This window comes from Peromyscus californicus, unplaced genomic scaffold (genome assembly GCF_007827085.1).
Source record: "Peromyscus californicus insignis strain IS unplaced genomic scaffold, ASM782708v3 Scaffold_6__1_contigs__length_162567912, whole genome shotgun sequence".
In the NCBI taxonomy this organism is placed as follows: Eukaryota; Metazoa; Chordata; class Mammalia; order Rodentia; family Cricetidae; genus Peromyscus; species Peromyscus californicus.
In genome coordinates, this window is record NW_026294584.1 from 49,459,281 (window position 1) to 49,483,578 (window position 24,298).

Sequence of the window (24,298 nt, forward strand, 5' to 3'; positions counted from 1 at the left end):
AAAGATATAGAGTCAGATCGTTTCATATGCTTATGTCACCCAAGTAGTCCGTGCATTTACCAGAAAATGCTTTCTAATATTTCCCCCAAGTTTGCTTATTCTGTCACTGAACAGGATAGCATGGCTTTTCTCTTCAGGATGGCACATTTCAGGTCAGAACTTACACTGTTCATTTATTCTGTAAATAGCTATTGCATGCCTTAACTGAGGGATGATGTTATGTTAAGCAGAGGAGAGGTGATGCCTTCTCCAAGTTGTAATCGAGGACATAGAGCTGCAAGCTCCAGACAACATAGGGAAGTCTGTTTGGGTGGACGGGCATAGCACAGGCTGAAAAGAAGAGGGATGATCAGTTTTTAGTAGAACAAGTCAAAGAAGGCTTGGAGAGAAAAGTTCAGCAGGAAGCTTTCTAAATAGAAGAAGCTCAGCCCAAAAAGCATCTGGCCTGAGCGCATCTGCATTGCTCCAGAGAGTTACTCAAGGGAGAGCGTGATGCAGGGGAATGCAGCGCTGACGTCAGAGAAGCTTGGACACCAAGCCAGCCATCCCTTGACAGTTTCTAAGGGTCATTCTTTGCACACTTTTATTCTCTCTTTAGTAGTCTTAACAGAAGAATGACATGCTTAGCTGCTAGAAATATAATATCATTGAAAAGCCAAGGGAGAGGATAAATTAGAGTGGATGGCCTTTGAGGGGAGAACCAGTTAGAGCTCCGAACTAGAACGGGGCTGTGGTGAGGGAAAGGTGGTGATGCAAATGCAGAATGGAAGAGAGAGGAATTCAGAGATAATTTTTTTAGTGTAGAATGACTTAGATGATCTACAAGTGACAGAAACATTGGACTAAACAGCACAAGTCAGGGTGTGGTTTGTTGCTCAATTATTCAGCTTCAAAATGATGTACTTTTGAGATCCTAAGAGTGGGTAACAACTGATGACGTTTTGCATAAGTGGAAGGGTGTAAGCGGAGATACTGGTGAAGCACTTTCCACAGCACTCTAACAAAACTTAAGTTTCCTGGGCGACCTAGAACTCACTTTCTTGTCTCCTGCTTTCATGTTGGGGTCACTCAGTTTACATTTACAAGGATTGATCTTTCTTCCATTTTCCTCTGGATAAGTAGAGGATTAGACATGGTTCATAGTCCTCCCCTCCACAAATTTTAATTTTGTTTGGAGAAATATATAAATTCTCTGTCCCAGACCTCAATACAGAAGACGGAGGAAGAAGAGAGGAAAGAAAGCAGGACTAATTAGTAATGATTATCACAGAGTCAGGGTAGAAGCCAGAGAGGAAGGCCTTACCTTGGAGGTTGGAAAACTAACCTAAAATGAAACAAAACAAAATAAAAACAATAAAATCATTACATGCACATTTTCCAAAACCAAAATGTGGTCTTTCAGTGTCCATAAATAAGGTCTGTAACATCAAGAGACAGATTTTGTCATTTTAATAGACGTGTTATCATATTCCATTTGTTTTATCTCTTCCCACTGGCTTCATTTTTCTAAGTAAGTTAGTATTTGAAACAAAGCCAATAATATTAGTGCTCATACTAAAAGAGCCAATCCAAAAGCAAGGCAAGAAAATAGAATAGCACAACTTACCACCTTTTCCCCATATTGTAGTCAGAGCGAGATGATTCCAGGGCAGGTGAGGATAATAATGTTCCTGCTAGGATCTGTGGAAGAACATGTTGGGATGTGTCTGTGTGAACACACATAAAGATTGCCTGAGATATAATGACCATTTCTCTTCCCTTTAGAAAACAGGTTATGATTGCAGAGACATGAGAATAATCATTCTTGAAGGTACATCAGAGTGAGACTTTGAAGGCTGATGAAGAATTAGCTTGTTAGAAAGAAATGTGGAAAGGGAAGTATGTGCAAAATCTGTAAGTAGAAGAATTTGGCAAGCAGATGTATATTAATGATATCTCTAGGCTGGGTGTTATACTGGAGGTCATGGAATGTTGGTCTATCAGATTACATATGATAGAAGAAGTTTAGAAAATTGATTTGAGAATGCCTTAGCAGATTTTCAAGAGAGGAGAAAATTGCAGCATTATTGCATTATGAATGAGAACAAATTAATGTTATCAATATTAATGAAATTAACGAAAAGCTAATAGTACTTATTGTGTGACAGACGTTTAATAATTAATTCAATAATGATAGTACAATATAATTCAGGCAGTATTATCCCAGTACTATTTACCACATTTATAAACTGAGAAGCCAAACAGAGGAGGACTTGGAACAATTAGCGTAACACATAGTTCAACACAAGCCAGGTGCTGCTGAAGAACTCATCCTTAGAATCATGTATGTCCTTTGCATGGTCATGTGAAGGGCAAAGAAAACTGAGAAACTGTAAGTCTATTCTCAGTACTAGGGACTGCACAGCAGAGTTGACAGGAGTGGTCCACTGGTGAGCCTGTGGGTGTCTTTGTAGGTCAAACTTCAGATTATTTAAAGAGAGAGACATATCTCCAAGCAGTCCTGAGTCAGCTTGGCCTTCAACAATGGACCTAATCTTCTCATGACATTGGCTTTGCTTTCAGTGATCATTCCCTTAATTGCTCTCATAAAGTTTTGCTCATGGAAGCTCAGTCTGTTTGTTCTCTATGTGAATGGTGTAGTTGCCTTTCTGTGATAATGCATTGAGTTCTTACTGCACTGTGCATGCTTGTATTAGCTTTTAGGAGGAAAAAATGTATGTAGCTCCACATCATTGTGGAGAAAAGGATACTTGTTGATCACCGAATCCAAAGGAAGTTCTTGACCTGTCTTCCCTCTAAGACAATCCATTCTTAAACAGATTGTCTCAAAGTTCTTTCTTACCTCTGTGATTAGCAATTTAATGTCCCTTACAAAGGATCCTGTCATCTGGATGGGTACCAGAGAGTCATTCTCTCTGGGATAGATTTCTACCATTCCCCAACCCCCTCCCCTGAGGATCTGTAATCTTTTCCTGATCATCAGAACCTAACTGAGGATACAATTCCATACGGCCTTTCAAGTTCCAGCACAGCAGCCACAGTCTCTGTGAGCGCGTTTCCTAATCCTTCTTCTCTAAGGAGCAGTACTGTGGACTGGGTTGGTGTGAAAGGCCTTATGCAGCATAGAGGCAGAACAGAGGAGTGGCTGTGTTGCTAATGATAGACAATCATTACAGGAGAAGAAACTGTATGCACAAATGTAAGGATACCGAAGAATTAATTTCCAGGGAACCATAATTATGTCGGCACACATGCCCAGTTAATTCCTTGATTTGTTTAACATAGCATTCTCCCCCTCCCTCTCCCTCTCCCTCCCCTCCCCCCTCCCCCTCCCTCCCTCTCCCTCTCCCTCTCCCTCTCTCTCTCTCTCTCTCTCTGTCTCTCTCTCTCTCCTTCCTCCCTCCCTCCTTTTCTTTCTCCCTTTTTCCTTTCCCTGTTTCTACAGTACCTACACAGGAGGCAAACACCTTACCACTGAGTTATACCACAAATCCCTTTATGAAAAAAAGTTAGTTTGAAATGGGGTCTCACTTACCCAGGCCATCCTCAAGTCTTCACCAGGCTGCCTTTGAACTTGCGAACCTCATTCCTTCTTTGTAGCTACAGTATGGGTGTGAAACAGTGTACCTGCCTTGGTGTTCATGGTTTTGTTCTATAACATGTTAATGTATGATCTGTGAAACAGGATGTTTTTAAGAAATATTGAAAAAACTGAATTTAAAATGGTTGCTTTGTGGTAGCATCTTTAATACAACACCATACTCCATGACTCACCTAAGGGAAATGAGCACTTAGGGCTTATTCCGTATGTCTTTACCAGCTTGTGAAAATTATCTTCTACATAACAAACTCTGTAAATGCTGCTTCAGTGTTACAGTAAGGTTAAGGAAAACTGAGGTTAAGGAATCTGATGCTAAAATTACAAATTCCAGCATTGAGATACATTTCACAAGTGTGAAAACCTGTATTTTAACCATAATATGCTTGATGAGCAAGGATTTGAGGAACTACTAGAATTTAGTCTGAAATGCATCTTTGATACCTACAGTATCCAAATTCTTAACACTGAAGGAACAAATAAAATTTGTAACAATCTAAAAATGGGATTGCTTCACAGCCTTCCAAGAACATTTTCTAGAAAAGACCTGGGTCAGCATTCTGGAGTTGGTTTTCTTTCAGCTGAACTTGTTTCTGGCAATGCAGACATGTTGTAAAGAGTGCATTTCAGAAAAAAATTCATGTAGGATTTCATTCCAGAAAACCAGTTTTAAGATATTTTGGATGAGTTTTATGGCTGATAATCCCTATTTGAGAGGGATGGAAAAGAAGAACATTATTCTTGTCATACCACAGGATTCCTTTGGCTTGAGGCAGTTAAACAAAAATAAGAAAGGGGCTGGCAAGATGTATCAATAGGTAAAGGTGCTAGTAACCAAGCCTAATGTCCTGAGCTTGAGCCCTGGGACCCACAAGGTAGGAGGAGAGAACTGACACCTGACATCCATATATGCATTGTGCACACGCGCACAAATAGTTAATAAAAATTAAAGAATATTAATATCCTACCCACTTTACTTCCTTACATTTTCCCTTCAAAGATGAAGTTATCTATATTGATGATTTTTTACTTTTCAATGGATTATTCTAAAAATAAATCTAAGCACACGTATATGGGCTGCGTTTCACTTTCTGTCTGTTCTAATTCCCAAGTTCTCACTCCCATCTAAGATCAAGTGCTGCATTATCATGATGGCATGTTAAACTCATCATGAACTGCTGAACTGCTGGTCAAACATTGAAAGATAGTTGGCCAGTTAAAATCAGTTTTTTTCCTTCTATAATTTTCATGGTCATAACTTTGACATCTATTCTGTTTAAAATGTGGCTTGGTGTCTTTCAAAGGAAACAAGGACTATCAAATTATAGTTCCCTCATTCCCAGGGGCAGGCTTATTTTTGAGTATGGTGAACCAGGAGTGTGTGTGTTATCATTCCCTGGACTAGGCCTGCTCTGTTCATAGCAACTCTTTCTAACTCTAGGACCAACAGAGGTTTATATGTTTATTCAAAATCATTCTAATTGTGGGTAAAATGCATTCATGATTCATTCAATATTAGCTTAATCTCTCCCTTATACAAATCAAAACAAACAAAACCCCTCACACTTCCAAATGTTCTAAAACCTAAACAGTTAAGCTCAGTATCCACCAAATGAAGCTCATTTTTCTCTTCTACTTGAGGCAATGTACCCCATATTCTTTTACACAACTACATACTGCCCTCCGTTTCCTTTCTGACCTTTTTTCTGTTGCTCATTTTTCTCTTCTCCTTTGCTTTTTCTCTGTGCCTCAAGTCCAGGTTCAGTCATCTTTCCTCTTTGCGTGGCAGGATTGTTTCGGACATCAGAAATCTTCCCTTACACTCAACCTCATCCCTCACCTTCTTTGGCTTCCTGTTGGGGATAGCACCATGGCTTACTCATTGCGCCTTGTGTCCACTGCTATTCAGATTAAAGATCGCAGCAGCTAAATCTGGAGAACACACCCCTCAAAGCTCTGCCTAGGCTCCCCATAGCCCTGTGCCCAAACTATCCATTGCCCTGTTAGTAACCACACCATGTATGGCACGGACAATGTAAACATGCTTCTAGCTGTTACACGGGTTACATGGAGAAACTCTCCAAGTAGCTCTCAAATGACTGCATTTGCTACTCCCACAGCTTGGCCAGTGAACCAGAGAAGGCAAGTGGGCAAACTTACCAAGAGGAGGATGCAGCCAGGGTGACTTCAGAAGCTCGACCTTTCTGAATTGCATCTCTCCCTTTTGAATGTTATTTAAGCTGTCTTCTCTGAGGGCACACATATTCTGTTGAATACATCTGGATCTTAATTTTTCTTTCTTTGGGGACTCTAGATAATACTGATCCCAACAATTCTAATGACTTCTTATTGTATTACATATTTTACAAACATGTAGAAAACATGCACAGGTGTTAACAGCATAGGACAAGAAGAACATTATGTATATAAATTCTGCTTTCAAAAGTAGATTCACCTTGCCAGAAGGGGGCGATCCCATGGGCCGAGACTGACCAGCTCAGCTACTACCCAGACCCACATCCCGGGCTTTGGGTTGACCCACCCTAACATCTACCCCATCTATGAAGGGACTGGTCCTGCGGATTGACAGCCTCAGGATCTCTATGACTGGGGCAAAAAGCAGGATATCCGAGAGTAGTTTCAATGAGTGTTCAAAGATGATAGTGTGCCAGAGGCCTTGAACCAAGCCAATGACTCACTGCAATGAAGATTTGTGAGTGGGACTGATTGGACAAAAGGGTATACTGTCTAACATACCGCAGCTTCCATTGCCACTAGGACAAGTGAAGAGGTGCTGAAGAGATCGGAAAGATGGAGGAGCGAGGTGGGTTTTTTGTTTGTTTGTTTTGCTTTGGTTTTTGATTAATTTGAGGTTTCCTTTGTTGGAGACACTGCAGTGTTGAGGGGCAGATATGGAGGAACTGGGAGGTGAGTGAGATTGGAGTACATGATGTGAAAGCCCAAAGAATGAATAAAGAGTTATGTTATAAAATATAGACTCATTATAGGAATGTTCTTTGCTGCAGATCATTGTTGGGTTCTAGCCTTCCTGACTCTGGTATTGTCTCTTCAAGGTCATCTCCTTCACAACATTTTCATATCTCTTTCACAACTTTATCTACTTGAGAGGCCAATTTAGTCAGAGTTTAGAAACTTCCTTGTTTAGAAACTTCATCAGCTCTCCATCCATTCCAAGGGATTCTAGAATGGAATACAAGTTTCCTAAGCAGGATACTACTTCTCTGACCTTCAATTATTTTCACCTCCCTGTAACTAAACTATGTGTGGGAGGCCAGCTCCCACCTTTTAAAGGGTTCCTATGAGGAGCAGAGAGGAATAAGAAATGTTTAGATAGAAAGATAGCAGAGAGGAGACAGAAAGAAACACAGGATAGTTTCAGGAGGACCTGGATCAAAATCCACCCAGCTTCTTCTGGCTATTCAAAAGGGCTTTTTATAACAATAACAAAGGGCGGGGCAAAAGACCTCCTCCTTGCTAGGCCAAGTGCAGATCCTTCCAAGCACCTGGTAACCATGCACGTGGTCCAATTATTCCCCTATACAGCCCCGCTGGGTAAAGCAAGCTCAGATCTCACTAGGAAGCCCCTGTGGGTCTCCACAATTGTGCATATACAGCACCACTGAACTTTTGTGTGCTGGAGATTCTTGTTAATCTATATTCTCAGACTATTCTTCAAGTCTTGGTGACTATATTTACTCTATCATTTTTTAATTAAAAATATAATGTTCATCTATGTGAGGACTTGTATCCATGAGTCTAGTGTCTGTGGGTACCAGAAGAGAGTGTCAGAAGCCTGGAAATGCAGTTAACAGGCAGCTGTGAGCTGTCTAATGGGCAGGGGCGGGGTGGAACTAAACTAAGGTCCTCTGGGAAACAGTGTGAACTTTCAACTACAGACCTGTCTCTCCAGCAGCACCTGTATATATTATATTGTAAGACCTTTTTTGTCAAGGACATTTTAGGTTGTTTAAGCAAACTTGTTTATATTTATTTATTTATCATTTATTTAAACAGGGCCTCATTCATTCCAGTCTGGCCTCAAACCCAATATGTAAACAAAGATGAGTATGAAAAGCTAATCTTTCTGTCTCTACCTCCTGAATACTGAGATTAAAGGCTGTGTGTCATCAAGCCAAGTTTTGTGGTGCTGGGAATTAATGCATGTAGGCAAGCACTCTATCAAAGAAGATTATCCTTGGCCTGTGTAAAGATTAGTGTTGTCAGCTGGACAGAATCAAGAATCATCTGGGGAAACTGGCCTCTGGCTATTCCTATGGGTGGTTTTATTGACTGAAGTGGGATGGACTGCCCACTATTTTGGGCGTTATTCCCTGGTTGGGATCTTGGAGGAGTATAAGTGAATGCATACTGCATTTATCCTTTCTTTCTTCCTGAGTGTAGATACAGTGTGATACAGTGTGATCAGCTAGACAACCGCCCCTAACACCATACTTATTGCCATGCCTTCCCAGCCATGGTGGACTGTATCTCTCTGGAACTCTAAGCTAAAATAAACTCTTTCTCCCTTAAGTTTCTTTGGTCAGGGTACTTTTATCACAGCAACTAAAAAGTAAATTAAATTATCTTCATTGAATAATTAATAGGTAGATGGAGAGTCTCCATATATTTCATACTCCACATGTACATACCCTCCCCATTACAAATACACCCACAGGACATTAAAACAATGAAGCTACATTGCCCTGCCACGAACAATGTCACAGAATTGCTCTTGGGCTTGAATGTTCTATGGATTTGAACCATGTCCATCACCCTAGCACCATATGGTATTTTTCATTGCTATAAAAGTGGTCTAGGCTTTGCCTATTCAGTCTCTGCTCCAACTTTGTTAACCATTTATACTTTTACTCCCTCTACAGGTTTGTTGTTTTTAGTCTATCATATAGTTGTGATCATGTAGTATGTAACCTCTTATGTTTATTACTTTTGCTTATGAGTACGCATTTGAGCACTTTATAGATTGATAATTTACTTATTATTTAAGTGCTGAGTGGTATTCTATCACCTAGATGTACCCCATTTATTCATTTCTATACTGAAAGATAGTTTGGTTGCTTCCAAAATTTGACAATTAATAGTTAATATAAAAATCCGTGTTCAAGTATTTTTTAATGAAGATAGGTTTTCACCCCGTGGTGATATTTTATTTGTGCTTTAATAAATAAAGCTTGCCTGGAGATCAGAGGAAATAGCAAGCCATTTTAAGTAAACAAAGAGGTCGGGCAATGGCAGCATGTGCCGATAATCCTATCACTTGGCAGGCAGGATCTCTGTGTATTCAAGGCCACACTGGAAACAGAGCCAGGTGTAGAGCACACACCTTAAATTCCAAAACTAGCTAACCATGGAGGTCTGGAGGTCTACAGACAGACAGGAAGTGACAGAGCTGGGAAGAAATTGGAAATGATGTAGCTGGGCAGATAGAGCAAATCAGATGGCAGAACAGCAAGGCATATAGACGTGGGTAGACAGGAAGTCGAGGCATTTGGAAGCTGCAGAGTTGGTGAGGTAAGGTTGGCTGGTGGCTTTCCCTATTTCCCTGATCTCTCTAAGGCTTTCACCCCTATATTTGGCTCTGCTTTTTTTTTATTTAATAAGACCATTTAGAAATTCATCTACACACTCCTGTGTGTAAATACCACGAAATAAGATTATTGAATTGTGTGACAAGAGTATGCTTGTTTATGTACACAGTCATTGAACTATTATCCAAAGTGCTTTTGCTACTTTTATTCCCATCAGTAGGGAATATTTCTACCACCCTACATGATTAACAGATTGTAGTGTGGTCAGTGTTCCAGATTTTGGTAATTCCAATGGGTATGCTGTGGCACTCAGTCATGCTTTAATTAATATAGTGTAGATTGTCTTTACATGTACTAAATTTCTATCTGTATTCTTTGATGAGCTCTTTGATCCTTATTCAATCATTTATTTCCTCCTTGTTGACTTTTAAGAATTCTTTGTAAATTTTATCAGCTGTGTCTTTTAAAAATATGTTCACCCATTCTTTGACTTACACTCTCCTTCTCTTGATAGTGTCTTTCACATAGCACACAGTTTTAACTGTAGGGACCTCTGGCTCACCAACTATTTCTCTCATGGAATGGACTTTTAGTGTAATATCTAAAAGTCATCATGTACTCCTCCAAGTCATATAGGTTTTCTCCTGTTGACTTTATGAATTTCATAGTGCTACACATCATGTTAAGTTTATAGCCTATTTTGAGTTAATTTTTACGCAGAGAGTGGGGTCTATGCCTAGGTTACATTTCTCTTTGTTGAATGTTCTCATTTTATAGTTTTGATCCTTGGCCAAAGATTTGTTGATAATGGTATTTATGGGAGTCTGCTTCTGGGATCTGTATTGTAGTCCAATGGTTTATTTCTCTGTTATTTTGCCAATACACTTATACACACACACACACACACACACACACACACACACACACACACACACACGCACACACACACACACACACACACACACACACACATTATATATATATATATATATATATATATATATATATATATATAATCTTTACAACAAATTGTGGAGAAGGTACCTTACTCTATTTGTGCACATCACCATACTCGGGTTAACATCCTCAGCTATATCTAGAGTTGAACAGAGGGATGTAGTTTCCAGACATATTACACAGAGTAGCAGTCTTTTACAGTTTTCATGCTGATGGAAATCTGTTTCCATTTGTATCTAATGGAATCTTATACATGATCAATCTTGATGCTTCTGTGTAAGGAATCTGAGCAAGCATCCTGTGTTCTGGAAGCAAACCAAGTCACTGTCTCCTGTGTCTTCATTAGGATCAGGGTGGAAATGTCCTTACTAGAACTTCTTTCTGTCTAGGGACCTTTTCTGAGGCTGAGATTCTCAGAAATACATGGGATTCTCTTCTCAGGCTTAGATGAGGTGTGTTGTATTCTTCATCCCTGGAGAAGTAAATCTTTGTCTTCATGAGCACCAGGGTTCACATTAGGTTCAGTTTCTAACTTGCACCCCAGAACAACTACAGTGCAAGTTCCAACTTTATGTAGATAGATGTACATGCTACATTTTCCTATTTGGAGCATGTAGATTTTATTTCTACTGTATCCACATATTTCTATGTCTCTTTTCCTATCAGGTTTTAGCAACATGAGTGCAGCCTGGATTTTACCTATTCAGTAATGTATCTCAGGACCCCAAAACTGCAAATATAGCAAAGGCTCAGAATTGTTTGGTGGGTAAATTAATATGATTTATAGATAGATTATTACTTAACTCAGAAGTCACAAGAATCCTCTAGAAAGGTAAATAGGTTAAATTGCACTGATGCTATTACTATTTTTAAAGGGCAATTAATCTATGTTGTTCTTTAAGGGAGTTTTTTGTTACCTTTATCTTAAATAGACCACCCCAGACAACAGAGTATCTATGTGTTAATACATACCTGCTATTCCAAATTGCACTCTACTTCTTAAGAAGAGGGGCCACACTCTACCTAGATCTCATCACTTAACACACCAAATTTTTTCATTTTTACTGCTTTTGTTATGTTTTCTTAATTTCAAACTTTTCTGAACTTAAGCTTGTATTCCTTCTGGCAGAAATGAACTAGTGTTCATGTTGATTTTATAGGACATAGTTACTATGACTAACAAAGAGGCTCAGTGTTTGCTCTCAAGGCTTCAGCTGATTGTATGAGACCCCAATGCATGATTAAGAGAAATCTCATTTACTTAAATTCAAGTGAGTGCAGATGATAAATATGTCCAGGAAAACATTCTTAGCATTAGCTAGGTTCATACTTGGTTAAACACCTGAGTGCCATGATTTAGCCAGGTTGACTCATGTTAGGCAACCTTGTCAACAGTCATGATACAAATGGATGGCTGAGTAGTTTTTACTTAGAGAAATAACTTGCAATTCTCTTTGCAGAGACTAAGAAAGAGTGAGCCAGAGAGCAAACAGGCACAGAATGTACCTCCTTCAAGTGAGAATGTCACGGACTCTGGACCAGATGCACTGCTCACCCCTGGACTTTAAGTCTGAGCCCCACTGCTTAGTATCTAGCTGCGAGCAAGTTTCTCAGTGCGTTTTGTGTTCTGCCAAGTGAGAAAAATATCACAGCCATCATCGTGTCTATTCTTTCTAGATATTCAAAAACGTTGTTCTTCTTGGCCTTCGTTCCCTTAGGGCCATGGAGGGGTGTGAGGCCGTGCAGGCACAAATCTCTTGAAGGATAGTGTGTGGTTTTGACCCTATATCATCAGTCAAGAAAAGCTTCATAGTCACCAGCTTAGGAACACATTTTAACATCCTAGCAAGGAGGAACTCAACCATAAACTGAAGGAGAAACTAAGGTGGGGGAAACTGCAATGTCCATATCTTACCTATTAATTCAAGCAAGAAGACACTCATGAAATCAATTCCAGTCCAGTTGCTCATGTGTGCGATCACGTATGTAAATATGTGTTTATAGGTATGTACCAGGATTCCACTGATTTGCTTAAGGTGACCTACCAGCCAGTGATTCTTGCAATGCCATGTCAATATAGGAGATTAATTGCAAAAGTTGCAATCAAGACCTTGCCATTGTCCATGCTACATCCAGCTCTCTGCGTGTTCCCGCTCCCTTGATCCAACCAGTCCCTGACCTCACATCACAGAATGACAGATCTTAGAAAGAACCAGGGGATGTACTAGGGCAAAAATAAAGCCGTCATTTCTTTTCTAGTCAGTGTCAGAACTCAGACATCAGTGATGATTTAAGAGTCGGCCATGTGTTTTGCATCCTTGCTTACTGACATTTAGTAACTATTCCATACAAGTATTTTTGAGCTTTTCTTGCATAGAAATATAATCACTAGTATCATGTTTTTGCTCTAGTGTTGGATTTTCCCCTCACTGGGCTATGTATCAGCCACACTGATTCTTTATTTTATATATAGTTATTCATTGGGTCATACAAATTTTACACTGTACGTCCCTTATAGTGCTTTCCTTGTGTGTGTGATGTGTGAGTAGTATGTATATGTAGTACACGCATGGGTCCTCATGCCACTGAGTTTGTGTGAAAGTCAGAGACCGTACATTTATGTTCTTTTCTTCCACCAAGTTTTGAGGCTCGCTGTCTCTGCTGCTAGTCACTGCATATACCAGGGCAGCTGCTGCATCCTTCAGGGGATGCTCACGCTTCTGCCTCCTATCTTTCCACAGGAACACCAAGATTGCAGATGTGTGCTACTTTGCTCACCTTTAACACACACTGTGGTGATTTGAACTCAGGTCTACATACTTTAGTGACAACTTTACCCACTTAGCTTTCTCCCGTCTCCTTTTTAATACTGTCTAACAAAGAAACACACATCACAGCTTTTTTTTCTTCCCAAATAATGGTTAAAATCATCAGGTTATGTTGTTGGTAATACATTATTAAATAAAATGTTTTAAATACTTGAGGCATGCATTTTCAAATTCAGAAGTATCATAAAGTAGTTACTATGGGATAAAAATTTATGTATCAGTGGCATTGCATCTTTTATGAACTCTGTTGAATATAAATTGAGTCATTTTTAGTAGAGAAGAGAGGCACACAAGTTTATGTTCTGTGTGCTTTATATGACAAAACTTCTAATTCTATGGAGAATAAATTTGTAAGAGAAGAGCTTCTGAGGTATTGCAACAATCCTGCAAAAATGAGAAACCTCTGGATAAACTTTATTCAACAGCAAATGAATATGAGTTAATTTTTAATTAATATGTTGTTTACTTATAAAAGTGGCCATTTATAAAACAACAGCTTTTATTTGTTAATATGCTCTAAACCTTCAGTGTAGATGTACAATTGATAATTTTATTAAGGTAGCCTCTGCAGTGAATTGTGTATAGCAGTTAGAAACAGAGTGACAAGATTCAGCTCATTGTGTAACTAAAACTAAGAAAAGGCAATCTCAGAAAGATAAAAGCAAATATAAATGCACAGACCGACTAGTAAAAATTCACAAACATTGCATGAGTTGACAACACTCCTTACCATGAATGGGCAAAGCTATAATGATTACCAACTAAATCAAAGCAGTCTAATAGAAATTCAGAAGGATAAATATTTAAAAATCGTTATACATTGTAAAGTTTATATAAAAATTACATGTAAATGTAATAAAGATAATATTAATATTATCACAGAGAATCAAGGAATAAAAGCCATGAGTAGAACTTTTAAATATATTTTTGAATTACAGCAGGAAAAATAGTACTATTGATACACAAATAGGTGGATAAAGCAAGAGACTATGATGGAAAGTCTAGTTAGGTCCAAATATGTGGAAATATTTAGTGGATGGCAGAAAATACTTTTAAATTTTTGGAAAAACTGTAAATTACCCAATAAATACTTCTAGGGCAAATTTGGAAAATCACTACTGGAAATTTCACTTTATTCTATTGTATCTCATATAAATTAGTTTTGAGTATAAAATGTATGAAATAGTTAAATAAATCATGGTTAAATAGTTACTATTTTTGGCAAAGAGAAAGATTTTTGAAGATCAGTAAAGTTAGATTTAGCAGGAATCTTAAAAGTTCTTACTAATAAAACAAACCTGGAGCCAAGTATTGGGGTGAACACTGGAAGATCAGAGAGACAGAACAAGCCACAGCTAACCTCACCAACTTCTCAACTGATCTTGTTTCCTCAGACTGGAAGCCTCTGTGTCCTCATATCCGAATGGCTCTCAGCTGAACTGTGCTGCTCAAAACCTAAAAGCTTAACCAGCCAAATGCTTAACCAGCCAAATGCTTCTAGTTTCTGGTCTTCATGCCTTTTATATCTTTTTCTTTCTGCTGTCACTCCCGGGATTAAAGGCTCGCTTTCTGGGATTAAAGGTGTGAGTCGCCATGTTTGGTTGTATCCTTGAACAGATGGATTTCTGCCTCTGGAATGCTAGGATTAAAGGCATGTGCTACCACTGCCTATCCTCTATGTTTAATATTGTGGCTGTTCTGTCTCTGACCTCAGATAAGTTTATTAAGGTGCACAATATTTTGGGGAACACAATACCACCACATTTCCCCTTTTTTGTCTAAAATTAAAAAAAGCTTATAACTAACACAAGAAAAACTATCCAATAAGTATATACAATATATATGGTCAAGATTACATTAATGATGTCTAGTCCATTAACATTTGACAGATTCAGGCAAAAAACTCCATTAATATATAACAATGTCCAGTTCAGTAACATTTGATAAACTCAAAAAAAATCTCATTATTTATCCTATTTAAAACAAGTAATTCCTTTTTAAATGTAGATTCAATAATTGACTTTTTATCTTATTATATCTATATTCTATCTTTTTTCTTTTCATAATAGATTCAGTAGCCTACCTTTTGTCATTTTTATATCTTCCCCTTTTTCTTTTTACAGTAGATTCAGTGATCTACTCATTTATCCTATTATTCTTTACCTTTTTTCTCAGAGTAGATTCATATCTACCTCATATCTATATTCTATTTTTTCTTTTTCTTTTTTTTTAAACAAAACCTCTGAATATAATCTCCTTGTTCAGCTTTTTCCTGACCATTAACAATTAACAACTTGTAACCAACCATCATAAACAATGACAATTATCCATAAGCCATTGAACGGCCAAAAAACACCCATCCCACCTCTTGGGAATATGGGTGTTGTTTTCTTAAAATTACTTCCTGCTTTCTGTGGGTGAAGACATCTTTAGGGGATCCTGAAAAGAAAATTTTTGGGTTAATTGTCAAGTCCTGTATCATTTGTTCAGTCTTTGCATAATGGGAAAGTTCAGGGCTTGTCACAAGTCCTTGTTTGAGTAGTTTGTCAGGCTGGATCAGCTCAGCTAGCCATCTTGAAATTGTCCTGAGCAGTTTATAGTCCAAAGCAGATCTTTCCGTGGTGTTAATCAGCTTAATGGCTTTATCATAGTCCATGTAGAATCATCTTTGTGGAGTCCCATCTTCCTTTTGAAGATTTCAAAGTTGCTGTTAGGCACGGTCATGGTTCCCTGCAGTTTTTTGTTTGCTTGTTTGTTTGTTTTTTGTGCCTCCTCTGTGGTTTGGAGCAATCACAGTCTGATAAATATCTGTCTCTCAGAACCATGAACTTTCTTCCCTAGAAGAGAATATCTTCACAGCAATTTCTCCCCACCATTTGTCTTGCCAAACTTTTTCAAACTGACCTTTGCTGATGCTTTCTTGTAACACGATGGTCCCGGCAATTCTCTGAACAAGCAGCAGTAAACCCTTTGTCCCAGGTAGCAGCATCAATGCAGTCACCAACATGATGAGAAAGAGCCAGCAATTCGGACCAGCAGCCGCTGCCTCCATGGTCCCACTGCCACCATTTGTAGCTAGTCCCCGGCTGGCTGTAGCTTCTCCTTAGCAAGCCTCCTAGGCCAGCCTCAAAGTCAGGATCCTCCTGCCTCTGCCTCCTTCAGCAAATCCTACTGGCATGTGCCACCACAACTGGCCGAGTGTAGCTCGGGCTTGAGCTGGGGCCTGCAAGGCCACAGGCAAGTAGCTTTTTCAAGAATTCGTACCACAAACGTTGGGAGTCAGATTTAAATAAAATATATATGACATATGACCCAAAGAATCATTGTCAAAAATAAAAGGCCAATTTTGAAAAATCAGTATCAATACATGAAAATAATAAGACTTGGAAAACTAATAACATGGTCATTAAAACGTCAAACATGTGGAATATTTTATTTATATGATTTGTACAGTGGTTTGAAATGATGATCCTAATTTTTGTTTCCCACCTATAGGCCAATAATATGACAGTAAGTACTTTTACAAAATGAGTCACTTTATGTAACGTTGGCTAATAACTCCACTTACAGAAATTTTTATTAAGAAAACTGTCAGAGACCTCTGAAGTTAAGATCTGGTACAATGACGTTCTTTTCCTCGTGCAAGATAAAAATGATTGATAATCAAAATGTTACAAATAGATTATTTAATAGAATTGTACACTGGCCGCTAAGCTCAATACGATTTATCCACTAGAATGACACCGTAGAAGACTATGTTCTAGAAAAAATATTCACAACCTTTATTTAAAAATTTTATGAATCAATAAAAACAAATCTCATGAAGTGCAGACCTATGGGCTGAGTCAGACTGCAAGCGTGCTTTTCTGCCCTGTTTGAATGCCCTGACTATGAGCTGTAGCTAGAGTTTTCCTGACTGGCCCACAGTCAGGACAAATCTCTCTCACCTGCCAGTCCCACAGCCACTCAAACCCGACCAAGTAAACACAGAGACTTATATTGGTTACAAACTGTATGGCCGTGGCAGGCTTCTTGTTAACTGTTCTTACAGCTTAAATTAATCCATTTCCATTAATCTATACCTTGCCACGTGGCTCGTGGCTTACCAGCATCTTCACATGCTGTTTTTCATCATGGCGGCTGGCAGTGTCTCTCTGACTCAGCCTTCCACTTCCCAGCTTTATTCTCCTCCTTGTCCCGCCTACACTTCCTGCCTAGCCAATGGCCAATCAGTGTTTTATTTATTGACTAATTAGCAACACATTTGCCATACAGAACATCCCACAGCAATGAGCCACTAGTTAAAACTGAGAAAGCACACGTGAAGATGCAGGCTTCTAACGCTATTTTATAATTCTAATTAGCTGGTGATTCTGTCTCCAGAGGGGACAACTCCTATTCTGTAACTGTGTAAGTCCTCCCAGCCACTCAATATAAACATGTCCCCTTGTACCAGACAAGGATATTTCATTTTCCAGCTTCACATCAGCGTAGCAGTGCAATGATGTGTTCCTCAAGCTAAAGTTTCCAAATATTACATATGTGTGTGAGTATGCACGTTACACACTGACGTATGTGTAGGAAGATAAAGAAGACTCTAACAGGATTCAGAATTCACAATTGCTTTTAACTGTGCTTCAAAGCCTTGACAACAGCAAACATACCAACGCATTTGTGAGTAGTCCCCTGATCTTAGCTAAAAGCAAATTATCCATTGAGTACTCATGCTAAAATAGGTAGCTCTGTGAGTCAAGTATCAATGATGCTAAATGAGTTTCTTTTCCTTTTGGTTAGTTTCTCCCGTGTTATAATCTGGAAATCAGACAAAGGAATTTGTGGTCATTGTTAGTGTCCCAAAACAAAGGGAAGTTTGTAAGCAAAGTCCTATCATAAACAAAATTCATTGTTCTAATTTAAAAATAAGAGTATATCTTTTTTTTTTTAGTTGAGACTGAATTCAGATAAACTTTGGCACTGAATTTTGCACTACAATACAAAATATAATGCACGGGTGGGTTTATTCTCATCTGTTCTTTGGGATTTTGTTTAGATTTTGGATTTCCATGGGAATTGTCAAATAGCCTTCCCTGCACTTTGCAGATGGTGCATTTCTTGCACACACTCTCTCTAGGAGACTTCCCTCCATTCCACTCTCCACTTGCAAAGCTGCTTCAGCTGTGATTATCATGATTCTGTAAAAGAGGATGTAATTCGTTGGATGACTATTTTGAGCCTGTCCACTAAATAAGTTCAGGATGAAGTCATTGGCGCAGAGGTGTCAGTTAATTGCAGAGGCAGACAGCAGAGAGAGCAGACCGGGGGAGAGAACACCCTTACCCCAAGGACAAGTCTTTGCTGTGACATTCCAGAGAATACACAAATGAGCTTGCCAACTAAATTGCCTTCTTTCTCCAGTATATGATCCCCCTTCTCCTGTGCGGAAGCCACATTTTAATGAGTTTGTAGGTAAATACACAGCCCAGTTGGGAGAATTAGTTCATGCTTGTACGTTTCCAATATTGAGAGTGAAATGAAGATGCAGATAGCAATTGGAACCTAATTTTCAACCTTCCATGGATGAAGGGTCACAGAAGGAAGCTGAGAGGCACAAGGATATTGGTGGGGGAGGGAGGGGGTGGTGGAATGCACTCAGATAAAGAAATCCAACTACCACAGAAAGATGGCCCTCTTCAGGGAGGCCAGCAAAGCCCAAGCCACTTAGATTCAAAGGGGAGGGAGCTGTTTTCTCATTGTAGACCCTCAGGTTACAGGTTAGGCTATTTGGGGAAAATCAGATCTCAGGGAAACATGGGGACTGCCACTCTGCCCCCTCTGTTAGCACCAGATAGAGCCCAGGAGAACTAAGTGATAGTTTAGCCCAAGAACTTTCAGAGCCAAAAGGTGTGCAAGTGTCAGAAGTCCTCACTGCTATGGAGAATAAAAATCCAAAGCAGGGAGGTGAAATCGCATCTCAGATATGAGAGTGAAGACAGTTTACCATCACAGACACCTGCGCTTTTCTGGAGTTTTAAACTAACAGTACTGTTTAAAAACAAATAGATCTGTGTGAGAAGTGGAGAGGTGGTGTGGGTGGACAATGTGTCTACTGTCAATCTTCTTGAATTCTTGAAGAAGACACCATCTTGCAGTACTAAGCATTTTATTTTTATTTTGAAATGGTTTTAAAATTTAAAAAAACTCCTAGATTAGTGTCCCCAGGGTCTTAAATTAAAAGAAGAAACCATACCTCCCCCCACACACAGCATCCCAGGAGGAAAAGCAAACAGGACTGAGCTACCAGCTAGATAACACAGACAGTGAATGTTCTCCACAAAATGACAGGCAGCAGAGAGGTGTTCCGGACTCCATTCTGCTGCTTTTATCCAGCAGTAACAAGCTATAACTTTATAGGAAAATCCTCACATCAATAATCTGGTCATTTGAGACTGAGTCTTATTCCACTACATATGTTTATTTAATCCAGTCATTACATTGGCCTCTGAACATTATTGATCACCTATATATTCTCTCCTTTTGTGTGTTTATTTTCTTTTCCTTGTATAGCCTAAACATGGAAATCATTTATCATCATTAATAGTTTTTCTCAGGACTCTTCATCCTTTAGGAATGTATTGATGGTCATGTTCAAATAGAATGCATCCATTGGTCTTACATAGGATAAGCAACCAACAGTTAGTGTAGCTGACAACCCAGTGCTTATGTTGGCATGATCAGGCAAGGAGGGATCCATTTATGGGTAACAGGGTTGAACAGAAAGCAATTACTAGCAGACTACAAACATGTACAGAGTTGAATAATAAATGGGGATTATCTGAATAAGAGAGATTATGACTTCATGAAATCTTTTATTAAACGGGATGAATAGATCTGAGTTATGGAATTCACCAGAGTTTAAGAAAAATCAATAATAAATTATCTAAACAAAAAATTATGAAAATATCTCAAACAGACCTACCACACACTGACAATGTTGAAAACTGAGAAATAACTCTCTTCAGACTTCTAATCCTGACCTAGCCACAGCCAATTTCTAAGCCTTGAGACTCACTCAGATCTTCAGACTTTTCATAATCTATCCCATGTTTTAGAAAGCACCTAAACCAAATATTTTCTTTTGATTTAATATATTTACTTATTCAGTTGCTGTGAACTGCCCCCAAGGTCTTACATAATCTACACAAATAATGTATCTCTGATCTACATCTCCATCCCTAAATCAAAGGTTTTTAAAGGTTTCCTTTAAATTTCTCTACTTCAAATTCCATGTTGCTGCTTTGCTTTAACCTTGATGATAGAAAGAGGATTATTTCTGGTCACTTTAATGTTTTTATCCATTCCAATCTCACACACCACAATCCAGATAATCAGAGACATCTTTGATGGGTTTTTTTTTTAATTCTCAGCTTTATATATCTGTACTTTACTGAAGGCAATTCATAATTTTTCGAATCATTTAACCTCAGCATATGAAAATGTTGTTCAGGTTCTGTAAATCCATTGAGTCTTGTAAAGTAACTGCTTCAGGGTTTCTTTCAGAAGGTTTGTGCCATTCATAGAAAGAATAAAAGAGCCAGCTATTTCAGTGACTCTCAAATCTTTATTTTTTCATGCATGGTTGGGAATTTTAGGATGTACTGGATATAGTGACAACCATCGTCACAGATCTCACTGTCCCTGTTCCACACTGTGTCTGTTTGGGGTATTTCTATAATCTAGGTAGCTACTTCTCCATTTAGATAGGGACCACTCACTGTGACTTACTAGTTTAGATCCTGTTTAAAGAGGCCAGCCTAGTGTGTGTTCTTTATTTAACTAACAATACCTAAAAGAATAAAAGGAAAAGCACTGAGTAAAGCAGATCAAACCATCAACTTTCAGCTTTACAATGGGCTTTGAAAGCCACCAAACAAGGGAAAAGCCAGAGACAGGCTGCTCACAAGTCAGGTCACTACATGTAGACACAGAGCCAGGGACACTTCAGCATAAAGAGCATAAGGTAAGAGAGTATCTACCCTTGAACAAGACCAAGCCAAACCAAATGTCAGCCAAAACGGGGGAGGATTTCCGGATGCACCCCACAGCTGAAGAACTGGTGGAAGGAGAACCATTCTGAGGGGTTGTGGCCACTGGTAGGTTTTCTAAGCTTCAGTTGTTGGCCCTAGACCCTTGTACATGTGGGCACCACTAAAAGGATCTAGTGATTTATAAATAAATGGCTAGATTTAAAAAGGGAAAGAATAGGAAAGAAAGAAACAAAGGAAGGTGGATGTATGGGACAAGAATGAGTGGAGTTAGAACAGTGGGTATGTGTAGATATAATCATCTCATTGCATAAACTTATGAAATTCTCAATCGGATAAAAAAGAGGTCCATCCCTGGTGCATGAGCAGCTTTTTGGAGCCCACCACCTATAGTGGGACACCTCGCACAGTCTTGAGGAAGGGGCAGGGCCTTGGACCTGCCTCTACTGGATGAACCAGGCTCTGCCTACTCCCCATGAGAGGACTTACCTACTTGTAGGAGGGAATGGGGGTGGTCTGGAGGGAGAGGTTGTAGGGGAAGGAGGAGGAAAGAGGGACATTTGTGATTGGTATGTAAAATGAATAAAGAAATTTCTTAATAAAAAAAGATGATCTAACATTGAATCTATCCTAAGAGCATTTATGTAAATATTCCCATTTTACTGGCTATCCATGAATCATACATGAAGACAGGCTGAGGTTAAGATGGGTGCTGTCTTTGGGCACAGCACAGCTAATGATGAGGATTCTTAGTCCAAAATGGCCATCGGTGCTAAGTTGGTAACTCTTCAACTCAACTGCAATCTAGTTATAGTTTCTGGGTTCTAGGACCATGAGGCTATTCCTCTTGTCCTTGGAATTTAGCTATTTAAAGTTTTGAACACACTAGATCATAAACAAAGTTAAGTTTCCTAGAGTGATGGTGGAAGAATAACATGGCGGCCGAGATTTGGCAATGGAGTCTGTGGAGTGGCTTTAAATACTTCATACATGCCACATAAATCAAACATAGGACAGACAATGAATGGACATTGAAGACAAAGACTTGGATAAAGAAATTGGAATTGTCTACAGAAATATGAATGAAAGAAAAGTCCTGAGGCTCCCCCACCCCTTCCAATACCGATGTCATTAGGGTGTGTATTCTTTATTTCATTTGGTCCAAGGTGTTTTCTTTCAATTAGTAAAACTGTTAAATGAAATGTTTAAAAAAGTTGTTTCATTAAAAACATCACTTACACTGATATGCTAAATGTGACTTCCAAGTTAATTTATGCATATTCATAAATCATGCTCTGTGCCTCATAATTTGACATGGAGTGAAAATTTTTGATGTTTTCTTATTTGGTAGTTGATAGCTGCTGGGGAAGGAAGAATCATTCTTCATTGATGGTGTGGTCAAAGACAGTTTTTAGTATTGGGGTTGGATGTAAAACTGTGAAGGGCTATTTTTTTTCTTACCCCCTTAGAAAGAATAACTTCTCTAAGAGAATGCAGCTTTGTACTAAAACATAAGTTTACACTCAAATAATCTTTCTTGGATCTACAGGCATAATTTTTAAGAAAGATTAACTGTCATTGCTTCAGACCTCTTGATCAAGAAGATATTAGTTATTACTTTTCATATGAGAAAACCCATATGCTTGGCATGAGAGTGACATTTTTTTGAATCCTATGTTGAATGGAAGCAAATAAGAGAATAAGAAATTGAATTAACTCACGAAAAATATCAAATAGTTTTCTTAGGTTTGGGGGGTAATACAGAGTGCATGCATGGTTCCTTTATGTTGCTTCCTCCTGTTATTCTGCACTTGTTTATTAGAACCACCTGTTAAATTATAATCAACTTAATCACAGTGACTGAGCACCTGCAAGGAGCCTCCTGCATTATGTCCCTATAAAAATTGTAACACATTTTATTTTCTATACCTATTAGATCACTTCGATATGAAAAGGGTTTCAGTAGATCACATACCCAGCAAAGAAAAGAGATAGCCTTCTTTTTTAGGTTTTGCTAAGCTAAAGCTTTAACTACCACATCCACAAACACATCACAGTCATGTATAAATAGAAGTTACTGGAAGAAGAGTTGTGTCACCCTTACAAAGTGAGAAGCCAGCCTTTTGCTGGCACCTCCCATAGCTAGATAACCAGGACCTTCTCTACTGTCTCCCTCAAAAGGAAAGACACACTAGACTCAAGATGTTCTTCATGTCTGGACGTTGCTTGTAGAAGGACAGCTGTGTGGCCTGGAAGTTCCCTTCCTACAGTGTGTTGTCATGTTGTACTGATCCTTCCTGGGAGTCTTTCCTATCTAGAGCCTTTATAATAACAGAAAACCTGTTTTGTTTCCCTTTCATAGGTGTCACAATCCTCCCCTACTCAGCAGCTACTCAACACGTGTGTGCATATACATGTATACACACAGTGGTCAGGTGAAGATTCGGGGGGAAATCCAGCTTCTCATCTGCTGACACCTTGAGATGTGCTGCAGGCTAAGTAATCGTAAACACATACGCTAACCTTTTTAAAGGTCTAGGTGTGCACATTCCCATCTCATCTCAGCAGAGAACTCAGACTAAGCCTGCTTTGTCTGGTAATACAATGATGCTGCTAAAAACTTGCTTTTGACCAGACTTGAGCATTTGCTCCCATCCATTTTCCAACCATGAGCTGGAAGATATTTCCTTACCCTGCATTGCTTATGAATGGAAATGGTAATTCAATGCCAATATATGAGTTTCCCAGTTTATTTTTGTTTTGTTTCGTTTTGTTTCGTTTTTGTTTATTTGTTTGTTTGTTTTTTGAGAAGACAGTCTCACTATGTAACTCTGGATGGCTTGTAACTCCTTATGTTGATGAAGCTGGCCTTGAAATCAAAGATATTTGTCTGCCTTTGCCTCCTGTATGGTGGAATTAAAGGCATGTACAATTATTCCTTGCATAAACTGCTCAATTTTTAGCAATCATTTACAACATGGCATGATGTAGATGAAGGCAAATAAATTCTACTTGGCCTATTTCCAAGCCCAGATGGTACCGTTCAAGAAAACAAGTGTCATTTCTGTCATATCTTTCATCTTGGGCTCAGTCAACACAAAAGTTGTCTCTTAGAGAAAGGTGAAGGTAAGGGTTTTGTACTTGTTAGTACAAAGCTCAGGTTTCAAGAAAGACATGATGTCAAAGAGTGTTTGGAGAGACTGGAGGTGAAGGAGGCTGGGAGTTCAGCTCAATGGGCCAGTCACTTAGGGTGCACAAGACCCTGGCTTCAATCCTCAGCACTGTAAAAATAAATAAAACAAACCA

At 38.9% G+C, this 24,298-nt stretch overlaps 1 protein-coding gene across 4 annotated transcripts in view; it reads left to right on the plus strand.

Moving 5' to 3' along the window:
• Chrm2 (cholinergic receptor muscarinic 2) overlaps window positions 1-24,298 on the plus strand; it is a 133,373-nt gene that overhangs the window by 96,218 nt on the left and 12,857 nt on the right. The gene's annotated exons all lie outside the window — the stretch shown is intronic.